This window comes from Palaemon carinicauda, chromosome 40 (genome assembly GCF_036898095.1).
Source record: "Palaemon carinicauda isolate YSFRI2023 chromosome 40, ASM3689809v2, whole genome shotgun sequence".
Classification (NCBI taxonomy): Eukaryota; Metazoa; Arthropoda; class Malacostraca; order Decapoda; family Palaemonidae; genus Palaemon; species Palaemon carinicauda.
The window spans coordinates 1738568-1746067 of record NC_090764.1 but is presented as its reverse complement, the minus strand read 5'-3'; positions in this window follow the sequence as shown (position 1 = coordinate 1746067).

The following is a 7500-nucleotide window of genomic DNA, read 5'->3' as shown; positions in this document are numbered from 1 at the left end:
AGTCTCTTTTTCCAGACTATATATTTTTATATGAGAATCTGAACCTTTACATTATAAGTCCCTTTTTCCAGACTGTATATTTTTTTATGAGAATCTTAACCTTTACATTATAAGTCTCTTTTTCCAGACTATATATTTTTTTATGAGAATCTTAGCCTTTACATTATAAGTCTCTTTTTCCAGACTATATATTTTTATATGAGAATCTGAACCTTTACATTATAAGTCTCTTTTTCCAGACTATATATTTTTTTATGAGAATCTCAACCTTTAAATTATAAGTCCCTTTTCCCAGACTGTATATTTTTTTATGAGAATCTCAACCTTTACATTATAAGTCCCTTTTTCCAGACTATATATTTTTTTATGAGAATCTCAACCTTTACATTATAAGTCCCTTTTTCCAGACTGTATATTTTTTTATGAGAATCTTAACCTTTACATTATAAGTCTCTTTTTCCAGACTATATATTTTTTTATGAGAATCTCAACCTTTACATTATAAGTCTCTTTTTCCAGACTATATATTTTTATATGAGAATCTGAACCTTTACATTATAAGTCCCTTTTTCCAGACTATATATTTTTTTATGAGAATCTCAACCTTTACATTATAAGTCACTTTTTCCAGACTATATATTTTTTTATGAGAATCTCAACCTTTACATTATAAGTCCCTTTTTCCAGACTGTATATTTTTTTATGAGAATCTTAACCTTTACATTATAAGTCTCTTTTTCCAGACTATATATTTTTTTATGAGAATCTCAACCTTTACATTATAAGTCTCTTTTTCCAGACTATATATTTTTATATGAGAATCTGAACCTTTACATTATAAGTCCCTTTTTCCAGACTATATATTTTTTTATGAGAATCTCAACCTTTACATTATAAGTCTCTTTTTCCAGACTGTATATTTTTATATGAGAATCTCAACCTTTACATTATAAGTCCCTTTTCCCAGACTGTATATTTTTTTATGAGAATCTCAACCTTTACATTATAAGTCCCTTTTTCCAGACTATATATTTTTTTATGAGAATCTCAACCTTTACATTATAAGTCCCTTTTTCCAGACTGTATATTTTTTTATGAGAATCTTAACCTTTACATTATAAGTCTCTTTTTCCAGACTATATATTTTTTTATGAGAATCTCAACCTTTACATTATAAGTCTCTTTTTCCAGACTATATATTTTTATATGAGAATCTGAACCTTTACATTATAAGTCCCTTTTTCCAGACTATATATTTTTTTATGAGAATCTCAACCTTTACATTATAAGTCTCTTTTTCCAGACTATATATTTTTATATGAGAATCTCAACCTTTACATTATAAGTCCCTTTTCCCAGACTGTATATTTTTTTATGAGAATCTCAACCTTTACATTATAAGTCCCTTTTTCCAGACTGTATATTTTTTTATGAGAATCTTAACCTTTACATTATAAGTCTCTTTTTCCAGACTATATATTTTTTTATGAGAATCTCAACCTTTACATTATAAGTCTCTTTTTCCAGACTATATATTTTTATATGAGAATCTGAACCTTTACATTATAAGTCCCTTTTTCCAGACTATATATTTTTTTATGAGAATCTCAACCTTTACATTATAAGTCTCTTTTTCCAGACTATATATTTTTATATGAGAATCTCAACCTTTACATTATAAGTCCCTTTTCCCAGACTGTATATTTTTTTATGAGAATCTCAACCTTTACATTATAAGTCCCTTTTTCCAGACTATATATTTTTTTATGAGAATCTCAACCTTTACATTATAAGTCTCTTTTTCCAGACTATATATTTTTATATGAGAATCTGAACCTTTACATTATAAGTCCCTTTTTCCAGACTATATATTTTTTTTATGAGAATCTTAGCCTTTACATTATAAGTCTCTTTTTCCAGACTATATATTTTTATATGAGAATCTCAACCTTTACATTATAAGTCCCTTTTCCCAGACTGTATATTTTTTTATGAGAATCTCAACCTTTACATTATAAGTCCCTTTTCCCAGACTGTATATTTTTTTATGAGAATCTCAACCTTTACATTATAAGTCCCTTTTTCCAGACTGTATATTTTTTTATGAGAATCTCAACCTTTACATTATAAGTACCTTTTTCCAGACTATATTTTTTTTTATGAAAATCTCAACCTTTACATTATAAGTCCCTTTTTTCTAGACTAATTTTCTTAATGATGTGAAAAATATATTAGCATGTTTAATGACATTAGGCTACTGTCAACCAATGTTGAAAAACAAAGAGAATAAAAGGGATTTTAGTTGGAGTCTTATCCAGTTAAACGAATTTTCCTAAGGAAAGTCTAGCTGATTAAAACTAAGGTCTTAATAACTTTATAATTGAAATGAAAATGAAAGACTCTGAACTCAAATGTTTGAGCAAAAGAAGACTATTGTAGTTGAAGTATCATATTTGGAAGTTTCTCTTTGACGTTTATTAACAATGCCAACCTTCTTAACATGTGAGAATTAATCGTCCTTGCCTTTTTTAGGTATATATGTATATCAAATCTTAAACAAACTATAGTCAATTCTTTTTAGCGAGGCAGATTTGCACCGACTCGCAGGGTTGGTGCCCTTTTAGCTCGGAAACGTTTCCTGCTCGCTGATTGGTTGGACGAGATCATTCTAACCAATCAGGGAGCAGGAAACTTTTTTCCGAGCTAAAAGGGCACCGATGCGAGTCGGTGCAAATGCGCCTCATTAAAATAATTGAGTATAGTTTACGTGACCAGTCTAAAATGAGTGCTAGATATTTAGATAGATACACACACACACACACACACACACACACGGAAAATTTTTGAATTAAGAAGAATGGCAAGCGTAGTAAAGAATACAGAGGGGATAAGAATATTACGACTGAGATGGTGTGGACATGTGTTGTGGATGGATGGTGGGGAGAGAAGAGCTTGGAAGGCAGAGAATTAGATGTCGAGATAAGGTGAAGGATGATATGGAGAGAGAAGGTTTGGGGGAAGAGATAGAAGGCATTGGAGAGGATGCATCAGGCAACTGACCCTGTAATGAAGGAAAAAAGAAGTGTGGATATATATATATATATATATATATATATATATATATATATATATATATATATATATATATATATATATATGATAACCTTTGCACATTTATATACTGTGTATATATATATATATATATATATATATATATATATATATATATATATATATATATATATATACATGATAACTTTTGCACATTTATATATATATATATATATATATATATATATATGTATACATATATATATATATATATATATATACATATATATATATATATATATATATATATATATATATATATATATATATATATATATATATATATATATGACCTCTTATACATTTGAAACCTTCTCTATTTAACCCCTCCTATAGGATAAACAAAACTTTAGTTCCATCCTACCGACAACCAGCAAAATTCCCTAGCAATCCTGCAGGATATTGTTACTTCGGCAACATATCACTTCTCTAATAAAGTAACGCAGGAAATAGTCCTTCGTCGCTATTTATGGCTTCTGGCCATACCGTAAGCCTTCCGCCAGGTGGCGGCAGTAACAGTAATGTTCTTACCACTTTTAGTAGTGGCATACTTTCTTTATGCTTCCAGACTAAGGCCCGTTTTCTATGTCTTTCTTTCAACATATTTTCATTTGTTCATTTCTGTTCAGTATCTTGACTTTATATTACAATGATCTGTTCTAATGTTCTTAGAATGGTCTATTTTCATTGTTCATTACTATTCTTGCAGTTTATATATTACCTTATTTCCTTTCCTCACTGGGATACTTTTCTATGGTGGAGCCCTTGGGTTTATAGCATCCGCCTTTCCAGCTAGGATTGTACTCTAGCTAATAATAATAATAATAATAATAATAATAATAATAATAATAATAATACTGTTCTAATATTGTTGTTTATATTTTCATTTGTTAATCTCTGTTCAGCCTCTTGACTTTATATATGAAAGATCTGTTCTAATGTTCTTGTTCATAAAATGTTTTATTTTCATTGTTCATTACTTCTCTTGAAGTATATATTTCCATATTTCCTTTCCTCATGGGGATACTTTTCCCTGTTGGAGCCCTTGGGCTTATAGCATACGGCTTTTCCAGCTAGGATTGTAGCCTAGCTAATAATAATAATAATAATAATAATAATAATAATAATAATAATCGATGTTTATATCATTCATTTGAATCTACCCTTGTCCTGTATTTTGTTTTATTTTCATTAAATATGCATTTTATATGGCTCATTGCAATAGGAAACTAATGATTTCAAACGTAATTGAAAAAGATATTTGGAATATGCGTTAGGGAAATATGAACATACAGTCATGTATTAGGAGTGTCTAAATATAATCTAGACAAGGATTATGGTATCCTGTTTGGAATTGATTGATTGATTGATTAGGAGGTATCTGGCATCCATAGCCTATTCGGAATGTCCCTACCTATTAAATAGAGTAGTGTTTGTTTTTGAGAAAGTAGGGCAATCATTGCTATGTAAATCAATATTCTATCACTAAAAAAAAGCAATATTTCTAAATGCATTCACTTCCTAATAAATATAATGTTTATGATACTCCAAAAAAGCAATATTTCTAAATGCATTCACTTCCTAATAAATACAATGTTTATGATACTCCAAAAATGTAATATTTCTAAATGCATTCACTTCCTAATAAATATAATGTTTATGATACTCCAAAAAAGCAATATTTCTAAATGCATTCACTTCCTGATAAATATAATGTTTATGATATGATACTCCAAAAAAGCAGTATTTCCAAATGCCTTCACTTCCTGATAAATACAATGTTTATGATACTCCAAAAAAGCAATATTTCTAAATGCATTCACTTCCTAATAAATTTAATGTTTATGATACTCCAAAAAAAGCAGTATTTCAAAATGCACCCACTTCCTGATAAATATAATGTTTATGATACTCCAAAAAAGCAGTATTTCAAAAAGCATTCACTTCCTAATAAACATAATGTTTACGATGATGGAAATAGGTAAACATAAACAACCTTATATGGTATGCACAACAAAGGCTTCACTGACCACATCAAAGCTTCAAACATGAAGGGGATCTATGAGATGTAGATATAATCTGCTGAGTTCACACCTCAATGATTAGATACATAAGGCATACTTTATTGGTTTCTCGCTTGGCGACATAAAGCAGCTTAAGATTACAAAGGTAATAAGAGTGTCACGGCTGAGATGGTGTGGACACGTGTTGAGAATGGAGAGTGGGGAGGGAGTGAGGTGGGCTTGGGAGGAACCTGTTAGCGGGGAGGAGATCGAGAGGGAGGCGGAGGATTAGATGGCGAGATAAGGTAAAGGATGATATGGAAATAATAGGTTTGGTGGAAGACGATGCCTTTGATAGAAGGCATTGGAGAGGGTGCGTCAGGCAATCGACCCCTTAATCTCTCCTATATGATAAAGAGAAAGTGTCTAGTTATATATAATATATATATATATATATATATATATATATATATATATATATATATATATATGTATATATATATATACATATATACATACATACATATATATATCTAGAAATTTATATATATATACATATACATATATATATATATATATATATATATATATATATACATATATATATGTATATATATATATATATATATATATATATATATATATATATATATATCAGGTCATGCTTAGTTCTCCATGTTGGGGGCAGAGAAAGTAGTCATGCCCTGGTAAGAGGGGGTGCATGTTGGAAGGAAGTTGAAAGGAGGTTATGTTTTACCTCCTGTTTGTATGTGTGTTTGTGAATAGCTCCCTGGCCATGATTTTAATCGTAGAACTGGAAATTATTAAATTTTTGAAGGTCAAGGTCAAAGGACAAGGTTATTGTCAAACAAAAGGTCGAGAAATCAGCCGCCGCGGAGGAGGTATGCGCTCTACTGAGTGCCCCTCTAGTTAGTTATGTATTTGACTGGATTGAAATATACTTTCAATCCAAGTTTTCAAAAAAAATATCTATATAATCATAATAAGAATATATACCTATAATTGAAATCAGTGTTTAGACTAATAGTTTTAAATTGATTTATCGAAAACTCAAAGAATTTTAGAACTGATATCTCTTACCTTTGCTGGAAGGAATTATCTAGATATATATATATATACATACATATGTATATAAACATTAATAAACGCTGATTCATGCAACTTTACTAATGATAACGGCATAATATTGTTGCTCAGACTATCAGGCAAGCATCTGTTGTAAATTCGATTGGGAAATTAAACCCACATTTCATTTTCCAGTCCAATGAAATGAAGATAAAAGATAGTCATATCAACCATAAATGCATTTCCTCAAGTGTATTTTTGAGAAATTCCACGAGACCATTTATCTGAAAACAACATATTATTGCATGAAATGTTCATTGAACATCAAGTTTCGCGTCCGACATGTTGCCATGCAGAATAAATTGCAGGATCGTGAATGCAAAATGAATGAAGCAGTTCTCTGTTCTCTTCAACTTTGAGAATGGCATGACATGCAAGTCTGATTGTGAGTTATCAGTTGTCTAGACATGACGTTTAAAAGGTTTAAAGGCCACTCATGAATGGCAGAAGCAAGGGACAGTGACACTGCCCTAGCAAGTATGATAATGTCCTATAGACTGACCTTATAATCAGGCCACTCATGAATGGCAAAGGCAAGGGACAGTGACATTGCCCTAGCAAGCAGGACAATGCCCTAGAAACTGACCATATAATCATACCCTATCAAGCAGGATAATACCTTAGAGACTAACCATGTCTACATATGATCAGCGCCTAAGCACCCTCTCCACCTAAGCTAGGACCTTGGAGGGCCAGATTATGGCTGCTGATGACTCAGTAGGTAAATCTATAGGCATCCCCAAACGTTTAAAAGGATTGAAGGCCACTCATGAATGACAGAGGCAAGGGACAGTGACATTGCCCTAGCAAGCAGGATAATGCCCTAGAGACTAACCATATATACATATGATCAGTACCCAAGCCCCTCTTCACCCAAGCTAGGACCTTGGAGGGCCAGATTATGGCTGCTGATGACTCAGTAAGTAGAACTATAGGCATCCCAAAACCCTGTATCCTTAGCATTCAAGGATGGTAAGGTTGCAGACACTAAAGGAACTAATGAGTTTGAGCGGAACTTGAACACCCGTCTGGCGATCACCAGTCAGAGACCACATAAGGTTGTGGTGGCCGATGTGGTAACGTCTCTGACTGGCGAACACCAGACTGGGATTCGAGTCCCACTCAAACTCGTTAGTTTCTTTGGTCGCTGCAACCTCACCATCCCTATGAGCTAAGGTTGTGGGTGTGGGGGACTCTATAAGTCTATCTGCTAAATCATCAGCAGCCATTGCCTGGCACT